Here is a 14,899-nt window from a genome sequence, read left to right on the forward strand (position 1 = left end):
ATTCTGACTACCTAACTCATACACCGGTACCTCCAAGCTCCATCAAATCCCACATCAAGTTGTGGTGAACACCAAGCTCAGTTCCGCATGTGAAATCGCGACCGTGACCCGATGATGATGAATTGCATAAAAAAAGTGCTTATATTTCGCTTTTCCCGTCATAGGGGGTGTGCCTACAGGTTGATAGTTATTAGGCTATACCAGGCTAATTCCAAAGCTTGTTCAGAAATTGAAACAGATACGATATCCAACTAAAAACCGTGTTTTATACAACTGATTCGTTATCTTTTCGCCTAGACCTTGTTGTGACATCCTTACTTCTGGAGCAACCTGGTTGAGCGCGGCCGAACTACAATATTTCTTCAATGTCTCAAAACATATTGCACCACGTTGGCGCATTGGACACGTCCTTGTATTTTCGTCAGAAACTAAATACAGTAGGTTTGGATATGACATCGGTTATAAATGATGTAATATTAAAGATTAAAATACTTTATCGATCGACAAAAAAAGAAAGAGAGAGAGGGTATGTTGAATCAAAGTCGGGAGAAACGATACTTTCCACGAATTAATCAACAGTGAGCAACGACCATGAATATTTTATTCAACTTTAAAATTTAGTTATCGACTTTCTTTGACACCCCCGTTTTTTTGTTCGGAAATACTGTCTTCAGTCGTTTTGGTACCTCGTAGTATGACTGACACACGATTACAGGCCTTACCCAAAGTTTTAATTAGGCCTAATTGCTGCTATTTTTTACTATTTTGAAAAAGACCTCGCCAAATATCCGGTTCAGCCAGGTGCAGCCAACGAACAATTCACTTTTAAAGGGGTCCTTACTAATGATAAGGTATATAGTGTGCACGGCAAGCAATGTGAACTGACTAATTTTCAGTCGAGAGGGTAATTAATTCATAATTTGCCCTCCCACTAAAACTTTTTCGACCTACCCTGCCGCACTCAAACCCACTCCCCACTTATTTTTGCCCGTTCCCCCTCCCTACTATGAATTTTTGAAGCTGCCCTGTGGCGAAAAAAACTTGCCAATTTCCCCGCCCTGGAAAAAAATCCCCTCAAAATGTTGTCATTCCTTTTCCCCTGCAGACATGAAAAGTTATAAGTACTAGCCCTGTGTCCCAATCCCCAGAAACACCATGGCTCAACTTCCCCTGTCCCCGTTTTAAAAGTAGCTTTCTCTCTCCTCGTTTTTCGCCAAGCCCTGTCCCTGACAATCAACCGATATCTGCCCTGCCCTACAAAACAAACACTAAAATTTGCTCCCCTGCCACTTTATAAAAACATGTTCCCTGCCTGAGCAAAATTAAAATTTCCTCTGCCCTCAAAAATCGCCTCCGAACAGCTTTTTTCGATGTTCCTGTTCTGTGCACGGGTTTGGCACGTCTGTGTGCCTAACACAGAATATTCATGAGGATAATATTGCGTAAATACAGTACAAGCCGCAGTCTGATAGCACGGCAAAACTTGACCCTCTAGCCTGCTGTCCTTGAGTTTGTACATTTATCTGGTGTAAGACGAAGATGGGGCTAAGTTAGCATATTCTTGTCTAACGAGAGCGAAAAAATAACATTTTCTTCAAGATTAAGTAAAAAATGATAGTTATCATCAAATTCTTCGCAGTTCGTTTCGTGAATATTTGAAAACCTAAGGAGCCGTAAGCCATATTGGTCAAAGGTCAATCAGAAGACCCAGTGTGGTGTTGCGTGGCGTCGCTTGCACGTACCGCCAACAATGATCAAAATCTCCAGTCGTTCATCTTTTAGCGTTTACTGACATGTCCCGCCCGTGTTTAGGAATGTCTACAGTCTACCCTTGAAATCCTGGACCATCTCGACGACTACGCTGTACGTTTTAATCTAGTACAACTGGAGAGTCGTCCAATCGTGTCGATGTCATGAACTGAGTTACGTTTTAGAGCTACTACCAGAAGCTCAACGGTTCGACAAGCAGCAAGTTTATTCTCCGTTCAATCGGGACGAAACTCGACAACCCATTTTAGCAATTTGGACGGAAGAGGGCAACTCTTTTCGCACAAGCGAAAGGTCGACCCCCTCGATCGCTGCTGAGTTCTGCATCAGCTGGACGGTGGTCGTGTACATACCAGGTACAGGTATGTATAGTTAACTTGTCCTCTTTGTCTTATGTAACCAGCCCAAGTGTCTTTTCTTACATACGTCTACTCCTTCTCGTATAAACGTGTTCAGCAATGTCTTTATCTTGCAAAAATGTCTAACGTTTGTGTTGTTAAATCATCGATATTGCTGATAAAATTTCAAATAAACAATGAACATCTAATTCCCAGGCAACTTCATGCTAATGTGACCTTTGTGGCGAGGGACTGTACAGAAATTACGGGGGGGGGGGGCTAGGGTTGGGGTGTTGGTTGGTGTTTCGAAATGTAGAATAATCACCCTTCAAAAGTGTTTTCAAGAAAAAGATTGCCCCCAACTTTCATTTGTCCTTTGTGTCACAGTCTTATTTGATGTTTTATTAATAACTGACGTAAAATTTCTTATCTGACCTTTGAACTTTCAAAGAATACCCTAAACCTTTAGAAACATGTAATCACTTGGGTGAAAGTCCAATAGCATATTTGTTGTTCACATCTGCTTTCAAACGCTATTCTCACCATCCGGTACTATTCGAAAAACCAAATTTCTTGCACCAACATTCACTAGTAACCAGCTCAGTCTAATTAAGTACATTAATATCAATAATCAAGCATCTATAAATACACAGATGTGGCTAGTTCTGTATTGAAAAATAAGATTTAATGGTTTCCTCATAGATACAATGTGAAGTGAATCACCGTCCCTCCACCCACCGGTCTGGAAACAGCTCCTGTATCTTTGCTCCGAGCCGCGTTGCTGGTAAATATATATATTACAAAAAATCTCTGAATCTCTGACACCTTAAATGTGACAAGTACGTGAATTCGCATTAAAAATATACTAATTTTATCCAAAATGACCAGAATGCATGGCGATATTCACTACAGCGATTTTGCTGGATAAACTTGTCGAGACCAAAATATATTGTAACATAAGCGTTTTGATATTGAGGTGGGAGCTTCAAGGTTCTTTCACATTTTTATACATAAAAATTCATTTCTTTTCAAAGCTGTCGCGTACTCTTTTGGCCTCCAAAATAGAGCTTGCAAGGAATTGCTGCTAGACAACTGTATGCGACAGTATCCCTTAGTTACACAGCGGAGCTATATCAGCCGCTAGGTTTGAGTAATGTTAGAATGAAAATCGATTCTAGAAAATAACTTTTAGGAAGACTTACACCTCGCAATTCCCCATTTTCAAAAATAGGTAATATTACTAAGGACATAGAACATACAATGTCTAAGTTGAAAACATTCAGCGCTCTGCATTATACATTAGACTACTCTGTGCACTTTATGTGAAGATTTCAGTGCAGGTATGCACAGTATCCTCAGTGTTTGCATGTTTGGGCAAATATTTAATCACAGCACAATCTTTACCTTGTGCAAAATTGCACATACACCAAAATTACTGTATTTTCACAAACTTACTTCAGCTCTGAAGGATGTTGGCTTTTACTGCAGTAGGAAACCATACATTTGTGAAACATATGATGAGTAAATTCAAATTTTAACAGTCATTTTGATTTTGGTAATATTCCTACATGTAAGGAACAGAACATGCAACGTCACAGGTGAAAACATTCACCTCTGTCAGTGTTCAATCTGGGATGTCAAAACAGGGGTCACTGTAACCCCTACTCCTGTCCCAAGGGGACCATTTTAGAAATTCGGGGACATCAACACACATGTAAAACCCTTGAATCTTCTGTGGAAAATACTATATTCTGTCAACGTGGGATTTAAAGGGACATAAGCTGTAACTTGTTGCAAGTTTTTCAGTGTTCTGCTTCTGTATATCAACTACTGTGTCTGATCCTAAAAGTTTGTCATGCTGAAATTTCAAGTATTCTTTTTGTCAACACAGCTTGTATGTGTGTAGTGATCATTGTTTATTGTTTACAAATGAATTCTAGTCCAGGCTTGAATGCAATTTTCAACAATACCGTAATTTCGTAGATTATACTCATTTAGGTTGTGTTGATATGCTAAATACTTGGCTTTAAATTACGAATTAGGGATTCAATGCATAAAGTGTAGGAAAACCACAAAACAAAGTTCTGAAAAATAGCCAAAAGATACAGCTTATGGAGCTTTAAATAAAGTTTATATCAACTCTTAAACATACTGTTAACTTGTATGTATTTGGAAATTAATGTTCTGGAAAATCAGATATGTCCGACCTAAAATATTGCTGTTCAAAACGATCATAGCTGGCCCTACATGGATGCTTGCCTTGTAGTGTTCAACCTTTGTATGGGTGGTAGACGTTGCAGACGCTTCAATTTGAGGACATGCCCCATCATCTTTGTCTAAAACAGGGGTGCATCAACTACTGGCATTAAAAATCCAAGTCGCAACTAGCCTATCGCCATTATGCACAGTCTATTTTGTCTTGTTTACCCCTTTTCCTGCCAAGTCGGTGAAAATCCGCTTGAAATTCGGTGTAGCCAGAATCTAAGCACTGGTGACCGTATTCTCCCAACGCGGTGGAAATCGGGCCCTTTTTGGGTACCCCCTTTCCTGCTAAGTCGATGGCACTACGTTTTGCTATCCCCTGCAGTGTTCTCCCCAGGCCATTTTAGCGTAGCGGTCCCGCTACGCTTTCGCCTCTCCCCGCTACGCTTTGATTCTCCCCGCTACGCTTTAAAATATTCCCGCCATCCTTTAGTTCACACGCTAGCGCTCTGCGTAGCTACCAGCTGTTGCATGCATTGTCTACACATTAGCGCTCACTGCAACTTTCAACCTGGTGAAAGAGTGGAAGGTGTGAAGTATGGTATGCGTCCGATAACTTGTCCGTAAGTGTTGAGAGGAACGTTAAAACAATAGAAGAATCGGCTGGGCTGTTCACAAGTTTTCATGCCACAACGACTATTACGACCAACAAAGACCTTTAGTCGGTATACATCGAGGACAAGTATTCACAGAGTTAGGCGGTGTAGCACTAGCGGGGCCTTTGATCACATTCCCATGCTTTGATCAACGAAATGGACCGCAAAAGAAACAAAGAAGCAGTTGACTAGTGAGGTTGATTATGATTTTACATACAACGATAATCTTTTTTTTTTGTCCGAGTACGATCACGATCGCGATCGAGTTCACATTGCATAAATTCCAATATGGCGGCGGCCATGTTGGCCGACGTGTTTATAACGTGCTGACATTGATCCTGGCGTCGCGTGTGGTTCCACTCTGACACGTCCTGGGGAAACAGGACAGGTTTGACGGTGCTGCTGCACCCCTAGCACGACCCTCAGGGTCTCTGACTAACAGACGAGTGAGGTGATGTTTGTGCCTAGCGGACGTACGTAATACTGAAGGAGTTTATTTCCGAAAAAATAAACATGAAACGGCAATAAAATGACGCACTCCCAGGGGCAAACAAAGCCGGTGACCTCAATTTTTTTCTGCAGCAACCCTTGAGCTCCTTCCCCTGTCTACGGGCATGTAAAATTATCGAAGTCTAACACGTATAAGTACGGCTAAAACTACCCTGAAAATGGGCGATTTCTGCCAAAATGGCTGGCAGGATAACATGCAGGAGAGCCAATCTTTTGCAGGCACATATTATGGGGCGGTTTTCTACTGACTTGGGAGAATAACGGACAAGGGCGCTCGGCAGGAAAAGGGTTAAATTCATTAGCCATGTCACATGCACACAGCTCTACCCTACATCAGTCCTTTCTACCCAGCTTCTTATGCACCACCTTATACACTCTCACAAACTTATTTCAACTTGAAAGTTCACCCTTTTCCTGCCAGACAGTATTAAGACTATAACTTCCCAATCAGCCAAGTCAGTAAAACGCGGTATTGAGCCCAAACATGGCGTTTTTTCACCTGCTTGGCTCGGCCTGTTATAGCATCTTTAGTCAAAAAAAATCAAGCTTACAATATTTATGTTTTCTACAGCCTTCAAATGTATAATATTATGTTAAAATACACCATATGGAATATGTTGTGTTTCATTTATTTTAACCATCTTGACCTGATGGTGAAATATGGACTTGGCAGAAAAGGGTTAGCGCATAAAATAATGCTTAAAGATACTGCTAGTGGGGCTTTAAAAGGCCGTGAGCTGCAACACTGTGAAATTTGTCCAACCTCAAAGTACCTTCAATTTCTTCAGATATTCATTGCAATCTACAAATTGAACGATATAGTCATTAACTGTGCCTCAACAGCATTTGCTTGTGGCAGAATAGACAAGAAATTGAGCACATCTTTGTTAATTTTAAATTTCCCGCAATTTTCAAAATCTTGCCATAATAAGTGAAAACAAGAATTTTTCCTCTAAGTGGAGTGAATCCCTTTCCCTTCCTTTCAGTGGGTTGCACCATGTTGTATTTGTAAAGATTTAAATGTGTACATCCACCATTTACGCTGTTTATCATGTAGTTGCATGTAGGCGGCCATATTTGGGTGCGGCACCCATTTATTATTTGTCTTACAAGAATCTCCTCATGCAGTCCAACTCTGTGGATAATTACACTAGAGTAAACATCTCTGAGTTATGTAGAAATTTGCTATGAACTGATTTTAATCTAAATATAAAAATCAAAAATAATGTCAAAGTTGCAACTCATCTGCCTTAAAGTAAACATGAAATAATTCTGATCTTACCTAAACATGGTATGTCATTTTATTTTGCATCACTTCATTAATGATATCCAACTTTCTAAATTAATGCAATTTCTGTATCAAATGAAATGTGGTCTTATTTTCAACATGAACATTTTGTATTATTGTATAACCATGGATGTAAAAAGAGTCAATCTTTCATCCATGCTTAGTGCAGTGGGAATCCGATGATGTCAAGCCTTTGTAGGCCATGGGAATGCTATTGTCTGATTCAAATGTGAATACCAATTGATAGCCAGATGAATATGATTATTCACATGAAATATGATGATTCATCATCTGTGTGTCAGATATTTTGATTTTTCACAGTAAGAGTTTTAACTCTTTTATTATATCCTTGCAAGTTGCAGGCCCCTTGGAGATGTTTATTAGGCACTGAAAAAGTAGGGAAAGGGTAGTGTCCCAAGGAAAGACAGAGTTACACAAAAAGGCATGCCAACAACAGAGAATAAGAGAGGTATGTACTACAAAGTCTGCACTGATAATTTTTTAGTCTAAACCAGTGAACTTGAAGGACAAGGTAACCAAAGCACCAGTGTTGGTGAATTATAGTACATGGTAGAACCATCATGACACAAGTAAAATCAATTTTACTTAGTTGAGCTTTGATATTTGGTTATACATTTGCAGAGCACCTAACAGCTTTAAGCGACAAAATCTGCCTTTTTAGCTCCGCTGTCAGAGACGCGGAGCTTATCCGATAGACTGATTGTTCGTCGTCCGTCCGTCAACAATGGTCTTCTTCTCTGAAACCGCAAGTCAGATTTCTTTGAAATTTGGTATGGAGGTTCATAGGAGTGACCTCACTCAAGATTGTTCAAATTGTGGTGAAATTTGCATAATTGTATTTTGGGGCAATTTTTCCTGTTTTGGGTCAAGAAATCTTCTTCTCTGAAACTTCACGTCAGATTAATTTGAAACTTGGTATAGAGGTTCCTGGAGGTAACCCCAGTCAAGGTTGTTCAATTGTGGTGAAATTTGCATAATTGTATTTTTTGGGCAATTTTTCCTGTTTTTGGTAAAAAAGTCATCTTCTCTGAAACCGATCGTCCGATTGCTTTTAAATTGATGTGCAGTTTACTTAGGGTAACTATAGTCAGATTTGTTCAAATCATGGTGAAATTTGCATATTTGTATTTTCAAGGCAATTTTTGTCGTTTTTGGTAAAAAAATCTGTAAAAATCTTCTTCTTCAAAACTACCAGTCAGATAGCTTTGATATTTGGTACATAGGTCCCTAGGGATGATCTATTTCAGATTTGTTCAAATTGTGCAGAAATATGCAAATTTGCATTTTTAAGGCAATTTTTGCCATTTTTGGTCAAAAAATGTATTTCTCAAAAAGTACTGGTCTGATAGCTTTGAAATTTGGTATACAGGTTTGTATAGACGAACTAAGTAATATATATTGAATTTCTGATGAAATGTGTAATTTGTGTTTTGGGGGCAATTTTTACCATTTTTGGTCAAAAAATGTGTATTTCCAAAACTACTCATCTGATAGCTTTGCAATTTGGTATACAGGTTCCTACCGATGAACTTAATGATATTTATTGAAATTATGATGAAATCTGCAATTTTGTTATTTATGGGTAATTTTTGCCATTTTTGGTCGAAAAATGTGTTTCTCAAAAAGTACTGGTCTGATAGCTTTGAAATTCGATATGCAGGTTCGTACAGATTAACTAAATTTGATATTTTGACATTATGGTAAAATCTGCAATTTTGTATATTTTGGGGCAATTTTTGCCATTTCTGTTAAAAAAATTTGTTTCTCAAAAACTGCAAGTGGATAGCTTTGATATTTGGTATACAGGTTCCAAGGGATTATTGTAATATGTGATATACTGAAATTATGGTGAAATCTGCAATTTTTATTTTGGGGGACAATTATTGCCATTTTTGGTCAGAAAATTTTATTCTCTAAAAACTACTCGTCAGATAGCTTTAGTGGACGTGTTCTTGGAATGATCCGATGTAAAAATTCAAATTATGATGAAATCTTCAATTGTATATTTTTGCAGATATTTTAGCATCTTTTTCTGGCCATTGAAATGAGCTATCAAAGATTTCCACCTTCTTCACCAACATGTGTCAAAAATAGTTATTCTCTACATAAACACAGCGGAGCTATATCGGCCGCTAGGTCGCTTGTTAACCTTCCTTGAAGATACAGATGTAATCGATTGTTATGCAGCTTATTCAATGTCAAATTTTGAGATCACAATGAAATGTGTAAACCCTGCAAATTATTTTAGAGAAACATACAGATAAAGTATCGCCCAAAGCTTCGCTTTTTTAGCCTCATTATCGTTTCCGTATCGTTTCCGCATCGCCCAACCCCAAATCCAACATCACTCACTCGGTTGTTTGGTATTGTTTCCGTATCGTTTCACTAGCGCATCGCCTCATTCACGGAACTCAAAGACATCAGATATGAGATATCGGGCATGAAAAGTCGATGTCATTTCGTCAAAAGTCATCGAAAATTGAGAATATAGACAAGATTTCATCTAGTTGAAGTTAAATGATCGGTTAATAATCATGAATTCGAACGTCTTGGACGATGTGGGTACGTGATTTAGAGTGATTGGCGCGGCGTGACATATGTAGGCCTACTCAGATTTATACCGTATGCGCACGGTGCGATAGTTTGCCTAAAATTAATTTTATTTTTGATGGATAATTGGTTGCGGAGTGTAACTCTATAGTATGAATGGCGTAGCAATTATTGAAACACTTGGAAGTTCCCGCTATCAGATTGTTATCAATGTGTTGTGACTAAAGGTCACGGACTTCCTCTACATCATAATTTATTCACGTCAATCGGGTTTAAAGGTCACTGTGTAAAGCGTTAGGTGAATTCAAGGTGGCATCACTATATGTGTTAACCTAGTATATGATACACTGCAGTTATTATTTTAGCAATTCTCCTTACTTTGTATGGCCAGTTTTTCTTGTGCGCTTTCAAGGACGTACATGTATTTAAGCTTAAAAATACTAATTTCAGTCATTTAAAATGGTCATCCGCACACAGTACCACACATTTCTGGGTTTCTAGTCAGTGGAAAAGTTGTCCCACGTCATTTTTTGACACTTGTCTCATCGGGCAACGGTACTGGTGTTTCAGTTGCAGTTGCCCAAACGCGACTTTCACTTGCAACCGTTAATGTCTGTCCCTGGTAGAGTGCTATCTTGTTACAAAAATGTTCGCAAATAAAATGGTATACAAACTTCATATCAAATAAAAGCAATTCGTAAAAGAAACGCATTATAATCACAATATGTTTCAACTTTGTTCCCATTTTTGTGTGTTGAAGCAACATTTCATGAATGGATAATGTCGGACATATGGGGTCGGACACATGTATTTGATCTTTCATTTTGTATACCTTTACTCTCAAAACATCGGCAATGCCAGGCGGCGAAATTTCCGAAGGCGGCAACTTTGCTGTTGCATTTTTGAGTGAATAATATGCCGTGGCCAATTGGACCATGAAATTGACTTGATACGATGCAGCGGCGATGTTTAGGCTGATACGATGCGGAAGCAATGCAAGGCTGATACAGAGGCGGTAATGAAACGATATAGAAAATAAACAAACTGATGCGACAGCAATGTCGGAAATGATACAGAGGTGATCTGAGGCGAAGTTTTATGCCATACTTTATCTGTATTGTTGAAACAACTTAAGGGGCTCTTAGATTGAGTTCAAAACACAAATGTACATAGCATAACATACAATAATAGCATAGTCAAACTCAGGATGAGCTTTTAACACTTTTAACAGCTTTTAACTGGCCAAAATATTGTTGAAGGAATCCATGAAGTGTATTTATGAACCTTGCCTGGGAACACAACTTTGAAACAATATCACAAGACAAACTCATGTCCAAGAGTTGCAAATTTAATATTGAAAGATGAAACAAGCTTACAATGTATGCTCTGATAACATGTTCCAGATTACACGATGTGCTAAAAAACCATAGTTTTATCTTTTATTAACATTATACGAAACTGTTTTTGGAACAACCAACTGTGTGCAAGAAACTCTTGCCTTATTTCACAAAATGTAACTTAATATACATTTTTTCATAAAACATTTTGCATAGTCAAAACAGCTTCATGTTGCACCCGCTGGGAACAAGGATATAGTTTTGAACTAGTATTTACTTAGTGGCTGGACTGACAGTTATTGAACAGTATTCAACAACAGTCAGTCCATGCTTCAAGTATCTCTATTATACTTCAAACTTTTCTGTATGGCTGTCTATATAATTTCTTGAAAATTATATGAATGTATATAACACGATTGGAACTAATTTGGGATAATTGGATTTTCATATTTTTCAAATTTCTCAAAGATGTTAGGTGCCGTATAGTTGAATGTTGCAATATTACAAAATACTGATAAAAACAAGTGCGTAACGTAAAAAGAAAAGTAGATGAGTTACATTTGTAGATGAAATCGACATTACTTCATCCAATTATCCCAAATTAGTTCCCATCGTGTTATATGCACTCCAAATAATGCATGATATTGAAAAATCATTTGAAATGGTAATTGACAATGAGTCTCCTTCAAGCATTTTTTCAAAATTTTTATTTTTTGTAGTCTACAGTTTTCTCTACACATGTGAGCTATGCCTGGCTTGACTAGGGAATCTCTGTTGGTACAAATCAGAATGAATCATGGATATTTGTAGTATGGGTTGGGTCTTTGCATAGTTAGCACTATTAGATATACAGAGTCAACAATTTTGTCACAATAATTGTACAAATGTACTAATGGGTTCAAATAAAATTTAACAAAGCAAAACTTACTTTAGTTGAGGGTTATGTAAATTGACAGTTCCATTCTGATGTGCTCAAAGGTCTTTGGACAAGGGTGCCAATGTTAAAATGATACATGAATTTCCTTATGTTCCTAAGCATAGGTGGAATGGAAGGCAACATAATATGTTCAAATCAGTAATAAGTCATGATACCAGAGTTGTTCTTAAAATATCAAATGTACCATATTGTTAGTTATGACAGTGACTTTATGTATTATGCCATCATTTATCTCACTCTTTGCATGATTTTAAATAACCATCATTTATAATTTCTACCTACAGATTTTAAAGAGGAGAAGTGCAGTGATCAATGCAGATGAGAAGGGTTTCTGGAATGATGTAACTGCAGACCTGATGTCTGATGAGGAGGTCCCACCAGATGGAAGGATGATTGCCTCCAGGCCTTTTTGGCGATCTGACAAACTAAACGATTTGATAGGATAGACACACTCAATCAGCGAATGCTTAATGACTCTAATTCAAGACACTACATACTGCAGAGGAAGTATGGCAGAGCCAGTGAGAGACCACCTGATAACAACAGTTCAGTGACAATTGTGTGAGACAGAACAGTGATGCATAGCTTTTCTGAGTAATTATCCATCATCCCTCTGTTGGTCAACAACTGATTTGTTCTCAATTTTAATTGCTTTACTTGAAAAGCAGTACACAGAGCTGGTGTTGTAAGTTCAGTGAAATATAAAGTCATTAGCTGGCACAGGTCAGTTGACACCAAGAAAAGTTTAGTATAACCAAGGCATAACTTACAAATACTTCACAAGTACATCTTTGAAGTATTCATGAAATGTGTCACTTTGACGTATCTGGATTTGTGCCCTCAAGAATTTATCAAGGTGCAGTTACAGTGTTTAAACATGCTGAAACAAATGTGAGCCACACCGTGTTACTGATGGTATTTTTCTATTTCTTGTCCAAAAATTTCTCTGAAATTGCTTGTCAGATTGCTTTGAAATTTTAAATGCAGGTCTCTTAGGATAATATAATTGAAGCAGTAATCAGTTTGTCCTGAGATATGCAATATTGTGTTTTTCAGAGCAATTTTTCCTAGTTTTTGAGATTTTGATTAACTGAACAAAAGCTACGATTTAACAGTGCACATACATGTATGTGATAAGTAAGAGTTAATTAAACATACACTACAAAAAAATTCACCCCAGTGACAGTTCCTGCACAGGCCCTGATACAAACTGTGATACAGGTCTGTGTCAGCAAACACAGAAGGAGTTCTATCAGGGGCTGATGCACATGTCTGTATCAAGTACTGTAAACACATGGCTGTATTTCTACCAATTACAGCACCTGTACACAGTGCTGTGAACACTGATCTCTAACAGGGTCTGAAATTTTTCAGTGTTCAAACAATAACATTTCTTTCTGCTTCTATCATCAAAATTTGCCAATTTTTACAACAAATTTACACCCTGAAATCCATACAGATTTTCAGGCCCTGCAGCTGACACACCACTGTACGCACACCGGTGGTTCAGTGCTGCAATTATAGGTCTTGATACAGTCAGAATTTACAGCATTGTATACAATCCTGTACCACCATGAATCAGAATTTACTCAACCCTAAATCTGACAGGTTTTTACTGGTCTTGCAAAAAGGTTATTTATCTGGGCCTGTTACAGGTAATGATTATCCTCTGTTACAGGCATGTGTCTGCCTTTTCTTGCTGTGTAGATAGCTTGAGTGCTTCATATTCAATCAAGAAACTCTTGAAATGATTTTTTATTCCTATATTTAAAGGTACACATAGTTGATCTTGTAATTTGGTGAATTACACAGTCATTAGCTGACACATCTCAATTGACACAAATTAAAATGTACAAAACTTAGAATACTACACATGTATATCTTTAAACGTATGCCAAAATTTACAGCATACTGTAAAGAGCATTAATTTTCACCAGGATTTAATTTCACTATTTTGCTGTTTGGGACACATGATTCACTGGGTTTTATTTTCACAGATCAGGCCGTGAAACAATGAATTCTATTATAATTTAAAATTGTCATAGGGGTTTAATTAAGCAGATTTTTAGTTGCTTGTTGTATTTTGGGTTATTTTCCTGTTTTTGTTTAAAATAATTTCTCTGAAACAGGTCAACAGATTGCTTCAAAATTTTGTATACAGGTCAATAAGGATGATAATGGTAAGATATCAATTGTTCTGATGAACCATATTTCTCCCTGTTAGGCTCAGGCATATTTAAAAGTGACTGCATTAATTGATATTAGAGTTATCAAGGCTATGGAAATTCTTTTTTTACAGTATTGAAGATAACTTTGAATGTGTCTCAGGAAAATTGTTCTGAATGTTTTTTGTCTGTATTTTTTAATCAGTGTAGTTTACATAATGCTTTATATTGCCTTTTATTTATTTTACTAACATTTACACATTCCTTTGGAATAAAGAAGAATCATTTACAGTGATCTTGGATTTGTGTATCTAATTGCAGTATAGTTTTCAGATGCAATCTGTACTCTATTTTGCTGTAGAAAGCATCATTACATTGGTGTCTTCACTTGTAAAAAGAGTACTCATTGTGTATACACACACACACACACACACACACACACACACACACACATATATATATATATATATATATATATATATATATATATATAGTGTATGTGATGCCTGTATGAGTAGAAATACATGAGTCAAAAGCTACAAAGCATTACTGTTATTTGAGGACCCACCCCCACACCCCAGTTCCCCCGAAGCCAGTGTTGGATAATTATGTAAAAATTGGTGAATAATAAGTATGGATATATGCGGCAACTGACCCTCCCATTATTATGTAATCAATCAATCAAGCCAAAAGTACTGGTCCCTTGATTCTCTATAAATTAGAGAATCCAGTAGTATCCTGAAATACATATATAATGGATAACACGTGAATCCAGCAGAATCCTGCAATGGATTAAGCAATGGATTCTGTTCAGTATCCGACAGAAACCATTGACCACCAGAATCCACTGGCATACATAATGTATATTGTAGTATTCTGGTGGATTCTTGAAGTATCCAGAACAATATACAGAAGAATCCTCAATGGATTTTTCACTTTGGCACAGTGTACCGGCTAGATAAGTAGTTGACACCAGTTAGTGTTTGACAAGCCTGCAGCTACTGTTCCCAGGCCCTGGGACGGCTAACCAACCAGATCAACACAAACCAAACCCATGGTAAAATATAAAGTAAACAAAATTGTGTCACAGATCATGAGTTTGGTTCTATTACCCTCTCACCGTCCCCT

At 37.6% G+C, this 14,899-nt stretch overlaps 1 long non-coding RNA gene across 1 annotated transcript; it reads left to right on the plus strand.

Moving 5' to 3' along the window:
• The first annotated feature begins 1,716 nt into the window (after nucleotides 1–1,716).
• On the plus strand, nucleotides 1,717–14,066 carry LOC139137138 (uncharacterized). The gene is made up of 3 exons (XR_011553321.1): nucleotides 1,717–2,129; nucleotides 7,124–7,230; nucleotides 11,891–14,066. It is a non-coding gene; the product is annotated as an uncharacterized lncRNA (long non-coding RNA).
• Nucleotides 14,067–14,899: the final 833 nt, after the last annotated feature.

Source organism: Ptychodera flava, chromosome 7 (assembly GCF_041260155.1).
Source record: "Ptychodera flava strain L36383 chromosome 7, AS_Pfla_20210202, whole genome shotgun sequence".
NCBI classification, from domain to species: Eukaryota; Metazoa; Hemichordata; class Enteropneusta; family Ptychoderidae; genus Ptychodera; species Ptychodera flava.